This window comes from Leptodactylus fuscus, chromosome 5 (assembly GCF_031893055.1).
Source record: "Leptodactylus fuscus isolate aLepFus1 chromosome 5, aLepFus1.hap2, whole genome shotgun sequence".
NCBI lineage: Eukaryota > Metazoa > Chordata > Amphibia > Anura > Leptodactylidae > Leptodactylus > Leptodactylus fuscus.
The window spans coordinates 198,636,983-198,649,849 of record NC_134269.1 but is presented as its reverse complement, the minus strand read 5'-3'; positions in this window follow the sequence as shown (position 1 = coordinate 198,649,849).

Below are 12,867 nucleotides of genomic sequence, written 5' to 3'. Positions count from 1 at the left end.
GTTGTCGTGCCACTACAACTCCCAGCATCCTTGTTCTGCAAATCACTGCTCCAGTGTGCATGCTGGGAGTTGTAGTGTCACAGCAACTGGAGTGTCAAAGGTTGCTGATCCCTGTTGTAAGATGGTTATGGAGGCACCATATAGTATTATATGGCAATCCTGTATGTGCATGGGTCCATAATAACATAGCAATATATATATATATATATATATATATATATATATATATATATACAGCAATATATAATTATACAGCAATATATAAAATATAGACAAATATTCTAAAGCCGTTTTAAGAACTGTACAGACAAATTCACACACTGTATAGTAGCCAACTAAACAATTCAAGCACAAGGAGTGAGGGTCCGACTCACAAGAGCTTACAATCTATAATGATATAGAGTTGGCACAATGGAGCCCTTAGATATCCATAGGGTTTGTATATACTGTATGTTACCGGTCCTGGCTTCAGTCTATCAGTCTTTTAGGGTAAGACATTAGGGGCTGTAAATTGAGAGAGAGAATACAACACTTCAATGACATGTCACATATTTAGGTCCTGTAAGACGTGTATCTGTCACAATCTGATTTTTTTTGTTACCAAGAAGGTCAGTGGGCAACAGATTGCAACAGAACTGATGCACAAAATGTTATTAGTTTTGCAATCTGTTTTTCATTCTGTTACATTGACATGAATCAACCACTAATCTCTAGTTTCTCTGCTGACTTCAATGACACAGAAATAATATGGCTTTTATAGTTTTGAGGGAGAAATACGAAAGGAGCTGGAAATGGTGAATAACCTTTGCTATAGGCACCGTATAGATCATTGAAAGGTAACATTGTTTCCAATGCTAAACAGGCGGAATTGTGCAACCATTCAATGGGACTGGTCAACTGATACCTCACTATGAGGTAGAGGGGGTGACACAAGAGGTAGCAGGGGCAGCATCAGAGGTAGCATTGCTTATACAGAGCTCAGACAATTTTGTATATTCTATTCTACTAATATTATAAAGGTGAAAGTATGTGTGTTTGGATGTTTGTGTGTTTGGATGTTTGTGTGTTTGGATGTTTGTTCCTCAATCAGACCTACACGGGCAAACGGATTTGTTTGAAAATGCGCACATACATACCTTGGGTCCCGGATTGATCGATAGGCTACATGGAATTCCCGTACACCACCGCAATTCACTCCCGTGCCCAGTGCTTATCACGGTTCAATTCACTGCAGGACCTGGCACGCTGTAGGACCTGGGATGACGTCATCCCAGCCCTTTCAGCAGATCACCTGATTGGGTGCCGCTTCTCTATGTTGGTGGAGTTATTGTCCGGCCGCCTTCCACACCAACATGGCGTCTCTGAGAGGTCCAGAGCGTCCATACACTGCCCCACCTGTGTGGCCTCACCACGGGACCGCAGTACTCTGCCGCAGCCGGACAGGGGGTCACCTGCACCACGCTCTGGAACGCCGGTTCGGTCTCGCAGCATCTGCCGTCTCTGGACACTACAAGTCGGAACATCGGTCCACGGGAAGACCAGGGTGTGGTGAGGACGGTGCCACAGGTTGGTAGGGGGAAGGGGACACACAGTCGGCACAGTCTGGTGGGGGGAAAAGGGGGCACGGGGTAGGTAAGACGGGGGAAGGGGGCATGGGGTAGGAGGAAGGAGTGACCACATGAGGAAGCGGGTAGGGACAAAGGGGGGTGGCGGGTGCCAGGAGGGAGACGAGGTAAAGAATTCCAGCAGGCCGCAGGGTGGGGGGGCACGGGGTAGGTAAGACAGGGGAAGGGGACATGGGGAACAAGGGGGCATGGAGTAGGTAACACGGGAGAAGGGGGCATGGGGTTAGGGGGGGAAGGGGCCCCGTTCCTGGGGGGCAAAGGGGCACGGGGTAGGAGGAAGGAGTGACCACATGGGGAAGCGGGTAGGGAGAAAGGGGGGTGGCGGGCGCCAGGAGGGAGAAGACATAAACAGTTCCAGCGGGCTGCAGGTTGGGTCCCAAGGGTCCATGGACCCACAGGTGTAGGAAGGGCCTGCTGCAGACACAAGGCAAAGGAACAAGCCTGCTCACCGCTCCAGGTGGGTCCCGCAGGGGGTCGGGGTTCCGCGGACGAAGTAACGGGTAAAAGCTAGTAAGTCATAAGATAAGATCCTTTAAGGGTCCGTTCCCACGAAGTAACGCTGCACTCATTCTGTCAGAGTGAGCGCTTCAAAACAGAATCCCATTGACTTCAATGGATTCCGTTTAACGTGTGTAACTCATTGAAATCAATGGGTTAAATAGCCTCCCATTGATTTCAATGTGTAGCGCGTGTAAGACGGAACCCATTGAAGTCAATGGGATTCTGCTTTGAACGTGTTTTTTCTATCAGATCTGACCAAAGAGCCTTGGCTTGCCTTGCTTAGAGATAAGACTTACAGTAGGTCTCCATAAAGGAGTATTATGGAGAGTAATGGTTAATCTATCTGGTCGTAAACGGTGATCACAAATCATAATGGTGATGGCTACGGCACTAAAATAATTCAACTATATCCACTCGAGCAAGAATAAAGTCTAGATCTCCACCATTGATACAGTCACACTGTAGAACATAGGATTAAAAAAACTAATAATTTCGGCATACCATGCCCCATCCAGTGTACTTATTTTTCCCCCAGTGACTTAGCAATATAATATCAGGATGAAATAGCAGAGAATGGTTTCGTTCGATAAGTGAGGTGAATGCGGCGCAGCTTTGTAGTCAGCAGAAAAGTGTTTACTTTGATTCAGTTGCCATTACACAGTGGCTAGTCACGTGAGGTTATTTGCTTTGACTACTGATGACTTTATGGTCGCTACAAAGTCACCAATGTGAAGCAGCCTTGAAGCAGACGAGGTCACGTTGCGTTTATACCTGTTATCTGCCGCCCATGTGCTGGTTACGTAAGTGAGAGAAATAAAGTGATGGCACATAGATAGACAGCATTCCTCACCATCAGATATCTGCGCTCGCCTGTCTTCTTGACCACTGACCTAATACGACTTTGAGAATGGCAAACTTGGGTATATGACATCAGGTTAATGCAGCACTAGGATTCATGTCTTAGGTTATGCATGTGCCATAAAATAAAATTGTCCCGAAGTTGCTCCTTCCGTCGGAATGTATGTCCTAGAGATACAACAGAAGAGTTAAAAGTCGTAACTAAGACGGGTCAACCCTTGGTATGCCAAATCAAGTGACCCCAACCAAATTCATATGCATTGAGCAACTCTACTTCATCTTAGAAGCATAACCATGTCAGGGACAGTTTTACATGATGGACAACAATGGCGCCGTTGGCTTATGGGTTCATGGGATTTCTCTCATGTTGTCTCATTTCATGATGGTATCTGCAGTGGAGGTTGATGGGAACATAGCCTGATATACCTCACTTTGGTGGTTACCACATGATCCCATCCATGGCGCTTTTCTTATAATGGGTTCACAAATGCAGCCACGTGGTTCCTCTTGATCGTCTGTATATTGGTATATTGTCAGCTGAATAAGCAAAACCACTTCTGTCCTGTCCATGAGACAGGTCCACTTTAAATTGAGTGCTGGGAGTACTATCTACACCGGGGGTACTCAAACTATGGCCCATGGGCCATATGCGGCCCGCCGAGGACATTTTTCTGGCCCGCGCGCCTTCACCTGGATCGCTCACTGACGGAAAATCTGGTACGGTGCAAATACACATACGGCTGAAAGCAGTCAGTGTAGTCCGTGGTCCACGTGACCACGATATACACTGAATGCAGAGTGTGACCTCTGCCCCGATGCAGGCGCGATGACGTAAGTAAACCAGGTAAGAAAAACCAGGATACCCAGCGGCTCTTCATGGGTAAGTTTAATATTGTGTGTGTGTGTGTGTGTGTGAGGGGGGGGGGGATATGGAGGAGCATATCATACAGTGTGGGGGTGTACCGAGGAGCATATAATATTGTGTGTGTCGGGGGGTTGGGGTGTACTGGCGCATATAATACTGTGGGGGGGGGGGCATACTGAGGAGCATATAATACAGTGTGGGGGGTGTACTGAGGAGCATATAATACTGTGTGGGAGGGCCTGCTGTGGAGCGTATAATCTTAATTTTTTTTAAACTATATTTTGGCCCTCCAATGGTCTGGGGTCAGTGAACTGGCCCCCTGTTTAAAAAGTTTGAGGACCCCTGATCTACAAAGTCATTCAAAAGACACTTTAGGGGGAACTTGTACACTGTGTCCCCACAAAAGCCTTAATAGTACACATTTTGGGGTGTATTATTACTGTTTGTCAACTGCACTTAGAGCCATAGACTGTCCCAACCTGCGGCCTTCTAGCTGTTGCAGCCCTACAGCCTCCGGCGTGATCTGACAGGGTATGTAACTGTCAGGGCGTGAAATCTTTTACAGACATGTAATATTGTGAATGTAGAACACACTGTATGTGTTATTTAGGGAAATATTCATTATGGTTCTATAAACCGACCAGTGACTGTAAAATGTAATAAGTTTTTGTTCACAACATATTGTACCTGCTGAGTTAAAATTGAGCTGAGAGCGAGGAAATTTCTAAAGAACATCTGCAAACTATAATTTACTAAAAGTATTTCCACCTTTCAACACCCTATTAAGCATACTGTGTAGGATTTGTACATCACCCTGCAAGCAAATATTTGAATGAAGCTATAGAAAGCTATATATAGTGCCATCTACGTGCCCCTTTTCATGATCAAGACAGCAACTTTCACTAATGCTTCAAAGCCACAAAATACCTGCCATTGTGATTCCAGATTCTGTAATGGGAAAGTTTTTGTTTTTGCTTTTTGAGTTACAATAATTATGAATTGATTAGATATTGCTCTGTCAATATGCAAATAAACTGAGGTTGAGGTGAGCCGCAACACCCTTGTCAACCCATAGAGGGAATTTGCATATTGATGGCTCAGTGGCTAGCACTGCAGCCTTGCAGCGCTGGAGTCCTGGGTTCGAATCCTGCTAAGGACAACATCTGCAAGGAATTTGTATGTTCTCCCCATGTTTGTGTGCATTTTCTCCCATACTCCAAAGACATACTGATAGGGGGAAAAAATAGGGGCAACATGGAGGCTCAGTGGTTAGCACTGCAGCCTTGCAACGCTGGAGTCCTGGGTTTGAATCCTGCCAAGGACAATATCTACAAGGAGTTTGGATGTTCTCCCCGTATTTATGTGGCTTATCTCCTATACTCCAAAGACATACTGATAGGGGGAGAAAAAATAGGGGCAACCCATTGGCTGATTGGTTAGCACTGTAGCACTGCAGCACTGGAGTCCTGGGTTTGAATCCTGCCAAGGACAATATCTGCAAGGAGTTTGGATGTTCTCCCCGTATTTGTGTAGCTTCTCTCCCATAATCCAAAGACTGATAGGGAAAAATGTAGATTGTGAGCCCTATATGGCGCTCACAATCTACATTAAAAAAAAAATAATAATTTGAATATTGTCAAAAACACCAATATTGTGGCAATGAAGGTGATATGCTGGGTTTTGGAAACAGGCTCCCTTTTAAAATTGAGCAGAAAATTTCAGAATTGTAGCTAAATAGGGAAACTTCATTTTAAGCATTGAACTACTGCCAAAAATTTCCCAATTCTTTTCACTTTTCATTCAATTTGTTAACCAAAACAAAAACATATAAAGGGGGAGAGATATATGGCAAAAGAGAGAAGGTGGGAATAGAGGAATAGGTAAATCCTAATTCTCAGTTCTATGCATATCTATACAAGTAAATGTACTTTCATTGATCACATGACCATAGTCTTAACCCCTTCCCGACATGCGCCGTAATAGTACGGCGCGTGTCGGGTCTGTAACTATGGCGACCGCCCGGGAGCCGGGCGGCCGTCATAGCCGCCGGGTGTCTACTGCTTTAAGCAGTAGACAACCGGCTCTGATGCCTCCGATCGGTCCCCGGACCGATCGGAGGCATTAACCCCTCCGGCGCTGCTGTCAAAGGCGCTGGAGGCGCCATTTTCCCGGTGGCGCATGGGCGCCGCCATTTTGGCAAGGATCGCCGGCTCCTGGAGCATGCTCCAGGGCCGACCCCCCGTTGCCATGACAGCCGGGAGCCTTGTTAAAGGCTCCCAGCCGGTCTGCAAATTCTCTCTTTTGCAGGCTGGTGTATACAGCCTGCAAAAGAGATGATGCTTTTTTGCAATGCATTGCAATGCATTAGCATTGTAATGCATTGCATTAGTGATCAGACCCCCTGGGGTTCAACACCCCTAGGGCGTCTAATAAATGCAAAAAAAAAAATAAAAAAAAAATATTAAAAAATATAAAAAGTATTAAAAGTTCAAATCACCCCCCTTTCCCTAGAACAAATATAAAAGTAGTTAAAAACTGTGAAACATATACATGTTAGGTATCCCCGCATCCGAAATCGCCCGCTCTACAAATCTATAAAAATATTTTTCCTGTTCGGTAAACGCCGTAGCAGGAAAAATAGTCAAAAGTGCCAAACCGCCGTTTTTTCACTGTTTTAATTCTGATAAAAATTTGAATAAAAAGTGATCAAAGCAATAACATTTCCCGAAAATGGTAGAACTAAAAAGTACACCCGGCCCCGCAAAAAAAGACGCCCTATGCATCCCCGTACACCTATGTATAAAAAAGTTACGGCCGTCGGAATATGGCGACTTTTAGAAAAAAAATTTTTTAACACCGTTTTGGAATTTTTTTAGGGGTCAAAATGTAAATAAAACCATATAAATTTGGTATCCCTGGAACCGTACCGAAACACAGAATATAGGGGACATGTCATTTTGGCTGCACAGTGAACGCCGTAAAACCAAAGCCCGTAAGAAAGGCGCAGAAATGCATTTTTTCTTCAAATCCACCCCATTCTGAATTTTTTTCCTGCTTCCCAGTACATTATATAGAATAATTAATGGTGGCATCATGAAGAAAAAATTGTCCCGCAAAAATTAAGACCTCATATGACTCTGGGAGCGGAGAAATAAAAAAGTTATGGGGTTTAGAAGGAGGGGAGTCAAAAACGAAAAACGAAAATCAAAAAATGCCATCGGCGGGAAGGGGTTAATATAGAAATTTGAAGGTCCAATTTGCAAGAATCCCGAAACAATGTATCTACTACACCGTATATTGTCAATACAAATCTGCTGAGGAACAGTAGAGAAAGAGGAAAGCCTTCACAAGTCTCCTTACCTGAAGACACTGACATTTTCTTTATCCCGCACCAATAACATTCAATGATGACTTCCATGAATAAACTGAATAAATCTGCGATCCTCGTTTTACTAGTGAATTATAAATGTCAAATTACAATGGAATAAAGCTATGGATAACATGAAATAAATGAACAATCCACAGAATTTCTAAAGAAAACTAAAGAACAAAAAAAGGGAATTACAGCTATACTACAACTAGAGGTTGTGTTGACTGTGTAAAGGACATTAGGATAGTATAACATCACTTTAAACATTCTAACAGCATGGCAGAGAGATACAGTATCGCACCAGGGTCCAACTATACCATAAGAGTACAAGCAGATTCCACTGAGGCCCAAGCTCTTACACAGTTATGGATCCAAAGGTCTAGCAGAACCAATTCTGGGGAGAACTATATACTAAGGCCAATTGGGATGATGGGATGAAGGGGAAGGGGGTAAGCTAATACCAAGGAGATGTAAATTGCAGGACAAATACCAGTGGTGAGAAGTGGGTAGAAAAACTGGGCCCATGAGAGGTGTTCCTGTTGGGAATCTGGAAAATAATAAGTATCAGAGTATAGGGGTAGGGCTTACCTGAAAAAGAGTTGGGGTTTGCAGGGAAACTGGTGAAGGTTAAGATGTGACAATTTGAAATAAGGGAAAAACATAAACCAAAAATGTTAACAAACATAAATACAGAAAGTAATACAAATGGTAGCCGGGTTCTCTTTGGGTATTATCACATAATTTGAATGATGTGACAATAAGCTCCAGAATTGCAGTAAAATTATTAGATTTGTTTCACAAACGAAGTATAAAGATGCACCAGATCTGTTATGGCATCAGTTACTGTGATAAACCTGGTGCATCCGTCACTGTGATAAATCTGGTGCATCAGTCACTGTGATAAATCTGGTTCATCCGTCACTGTGATAAACCTGGTGCATCCGTCACTGTGATAAATCTGGTGCATCAGCCACTGTGATAAACCTGGTGACCTGTCACTGTGATAAACCTGGTGCATCAGTCACTGTGATAAATCTGGTGCATCCGTCACTGTGATAAATCTGGTGCATCCGTCATTGTGATAAACCTGGTGCATCCGTCACTGTGATAAATCTAGTACATCCGTCACTGTGATAAACCTGGTGCATCCGTCACTGTGATAAACCTGGTGCATCAGTCACTGTGATAAATCTGGTTCATCCGTCACTGTGATAAATCTGGTGCATTTTTGTCTTTTTACTAAATCTGCGTCAATGTTTTTTTCAAAAGTAAGCTGTAGAAAGTATAGAAAAAATCCCGAACCATGGACAATACATATTAGAGCTCAAAGGGGTCATTACTTTTTTAGGTCATTACTTCCTTAGGTCTTAGGTCATCACTTTCTCTATCATGTCTTCTGACCCAGTCCAGAATAAACAGAGCTGCTGCTTGAACTATGTGGCCATGCAGTAGGCTTTCTATCTATGAGCGGTATTGTTCCATGCTGGGGTGGGCAGCTTTTTTTTCTGTATAGGGAATATCCAGGAATTTTCACTTCCACGGCAATAATGAGATCCAGCCTTATCAGACATCCTCAGGACTGAGCCTGGTTTTACTTACACTGATTTATTTCTCATCTCATTCAAGGAACATTACTTAGTTTCTTTTTTTTTGTTGTTGTTAAAATAGACTTAAACAAGAAGACTCTTATAGTCATTATTTATAACACACTATGCAAGGTTAAAATGTACCTGGCAAAAAAAGAAAGCCTTGCAACACAAAATGAACACCAAGGACCACAACAAGACCTGGAAGATCAAGGAAACCATGAAGAATATGACAGCACTTCCATTAGGCTCTATGCCTGCCTTTCCTCTAACGCTACAAAGTATCTTATGTCATTCATATGTACGGTACTATTCTTTAATAAAGAGAACAATGCTTCATTCTCTGTTTGGCAGATACTGTTTGTCAGAGTTACTTGTCACATGAAGTCTATGAAGACGGGAGGAGGAGGCCACAGGAAAGGAAACACACACACTGCAGCTGCTAAGCCCTGTGAGAAGTTCCAGCTAAGGAAACGAAACGTTACAGCAGCATGTGACCGTCTTTCCCCTTGAAGAGCCACTCATGGAAGTGATTTATTGCCTCATTTGCAAAGGAGAGCAATACCGCACAGAAAAAGTGACGCACAAGACATACAGACCCTGTAGCAGGAAGGGAAAATACAGAGAGTGAGAGCAGGCAGATGCATCATAGGAATTGTAGTTTGTCCACAGATTCCCTGCATGTAAATTACAATTATACAAGGTGCAGCAAGGAAAATAAAGCCAAGTAAATAGTGCACAATGGGACAGTGAGGATTTAGCACTGCTGTGGTATTTGCAGTTAATTTTGGAACCTGGATAATCCCACTTAAGCAGATTATGGATCGATTGATATTGACATTTTCTAAGAGGATGATAACCAGATTTGTAAAATTCAACCATGTTAACTGTATCTTAAAGAAGACCTTTTATGTGCTCGAGCACACGCAGTTTTATATACCGCTAGAAAGCCAACAGTGCACTGAATTCAGCACACTATCGGCTTCCTGTTATGTGCCCTGGGGAACATATGCCGTCACTGATAGTTCTTCACTGTTAGTAGGGTGTTTCTGACAGTCTAGCTGGGAACACCCCTCCTGCCTAACAGTAGAGTCCATAGCCCTGTACTGTTAGAGGGGGCGTTTCTTACCAGTCACCCATGGTGCTGAGCAGTGAGGAACACGTCCCGCCTTCCTGACAGTACGCATCCACTAGTCCATAGACTAGTACTGGGGGGGCATTCCTCACCATTCAGTGTCATGACTGGGTGGTAAGGAACGCCCCCTCTGGCAGTACAGCACTACATACACCAATGTCAGGAGGGACATTCCTAGCTAGATTGTCAGGAATGCCATGACTGTGAAGAGCTATCGGTAAGCAGGAGAATGACCGATGGATAAGAATAAAACCGCGCTACTCTCTTGGGATAAACCAATACACGCACTTTATTCCACTTTCTTAAAAACACGATGCTACAACACAGCGTTTCGGGGATTCCCCTTTTTCAAGTGTCACAAAACACACAATATACCCAGAAAAGGAGTTAGGAGCATGAATCAGGAGCAGGAGCTTCCTTGCACGAGTAGAATGTGATGCACAGCGTGGAGTGTTATCGGTATGGGCACCGATATCTCTTCCTCCAGGGCACATAACGGGAAAACTGTGGGTCCCGAGGATATGACAGGTCCTCTTTAAAGGGATCCTATCATTAAAACTCAATTTTTTGTCCTTCACATAGGAATAGCCTTAAGAAGGGCTATTCTTCTCCTACCTTTAGATGTCTTCTCCAGGCTGCCGTTTGGTATAAATCCCAGCTATCGTCGGTATGCAAATGAGTTCTCTCGCAGCACTGGGGGCATCCCCAATGTTGCGAGATAACTCTCTAGCACTGCCTCCATCTTCTTCAGTAACGGGCTTCTTCACGTCTTCTTCTGGTGCTGGCTTCAAACTTCTAGGCTTCGGGCAGCTGACTGCTCATGCCTGCCGGCCGCAAGAAAATGGCCGCTTACAATACAGTGTAAGCGCCCATTTTCTTGTGGCCGGCGGGCATGCGCAGTCGGCTTTGCCCTAGGCCTAGAAGTTATCTAGTTAGTTATCTAGTAGTTCTGCTTATCTACAGAAATTTTTCCGCACAGTATAGGTCGTGTCCACCACGAATTTGGTCCTGCCTGGGCTGTAGGTAATGGGGTCTCGGCAATTCGTCCTTAACCAATCAAATAATAGCCAGTTTAATGGGAAAACATCTTCAAGGGACCAATATCTTGAGACTTTGGAATACCGTACATCTTTAGAAAAAAGAGGTCATCCCATGAAGTCTTCCTCAACAACCTGGCTCATTAGCAGCTGAACAAAGCACCCTGTGGACAGGATATAAATGATCAAGGCTTGATCCTACTGGTTTTCTATGACTATGCTGGTTCCGAATATCTATCACATATAACTCCATGCATTACGTAGCCGCTTTTTTGAAAGGAAGTAATTGTCCTTGCTTTGTAAAATAGGCATCTGAAAAACAAACAGTGACGTGGCCGCATTGTTTACTGTTGGTGTCGCTTTACTGACACTTGATAGATACTGCTCTTATGAATAAACCAGGTCAAGTAAAACAAAGGATAGTTTTCTGTTCCTTAAGTAAACAGGTCATGCGAAACCCTTTATTTGTTGAGAATTTCTATAACGGGAAATTAACCCATTCTCTGTACCCGTCCTATCTCGGATGTTGGTCTTGCCTGTAACCTAATTGTCCAGGTAATCCAGTGGACAGCAGGGCGACTATGTAACAGTTATGTTATAAGGAGGTAAAAACAGCTAAAAAAACAGAATTATAGACCATGACAAAAAGCCATGGGGCCTCGTAACAGAAGTTAAAGGTTTTTTTCATGCTATAAATTGATGGCACATTGCTAGGACATGTCATCACTTTAAGATCGGTGGGAGTCCAACCTCTGGGATTCCTAGTGATCCTGAGAAAGAAGAGAATGCAGAGCTGATATATTACTGTAGTCCATAACCATTAAGCAGGTGTATACAGCTGTTAGTCAATTGGAACAGACATGGCCGTAGAGGGCTCAATCTGTGCCCATTATTCTGCCACCATTAATGTCCGTCGCTTTCATCCCATGACTGATAACAGCAAAAGACATTAATAATGTTAGTGTGAACATATCCTAAGTCATTCCCTTTTAGCTATCAGTATACATACGCACCTGCAAAGTGGTGCAAAGGAGTGATATCTTTGTGTACAGGGTAAATTATTGAAAATGGTGCAAATTCTGCAAAGTTATCAGCACAAAGGAAGGTAGACTACAGAGATTATTTAATCATTAAATGCGTTTTTAAGCATAGAGAAAAAAATGGAGTTCTATAATAGGGCATGTGAATAGTTATGGAGACAGTCTCAGTAGTAGTCCTGACATTACAAGACACCTCCAGTGCCATCCGATATGTACTCGGAGTGCAGATATAGCAGTCCAGTCCAGTACTGGATACCTCTGGAGTTGGCTTGTAATGCCAGAAATACATCAGTACTTCTGAGTCCAAACCCACCCCATGACTATTCACAGCTAGCGTGTGCTACCATGTATACCGTATATACTCGAGTATAGGCTGAATTTTTCAACACCGTTTTTGTGCTGAAAAAGCCCCCCCCCCCCCTCGGCTTATACTTGAGTCAAGCAAAAAAAAATATATATATGTATTGTTATTTATTTATTTATTTATTTATTTTGGGGGGGGGATGGGGGTCTTTGACCAGCCGCAATAGTAATGTATAGAATCTAATATAACATAGTGAAAAAAAAAAGAAGCTTTAAAAAAAATATAATAAAAAAATAAAGTAAATAAAAGTTCTAAATCACTCCTTTCCGTCGGGAAGGGGTTAATAGGAGCACTGCAGATACCCTATATTCAGCCAGGAAAAAAAAAAACCTCAAGCTCAGGGAAGCGGCAGACAGACAACCAAAACACCCCCTCCCCTTCCCCAGCATCTACTGCACCCAAAAACTCCGACCATTTTAATTTTTTTAATTTTCCAGTAGCTGCTGCATTTCCCCCCTCAGCTTATACTTGAGTCAATAAGTTTTC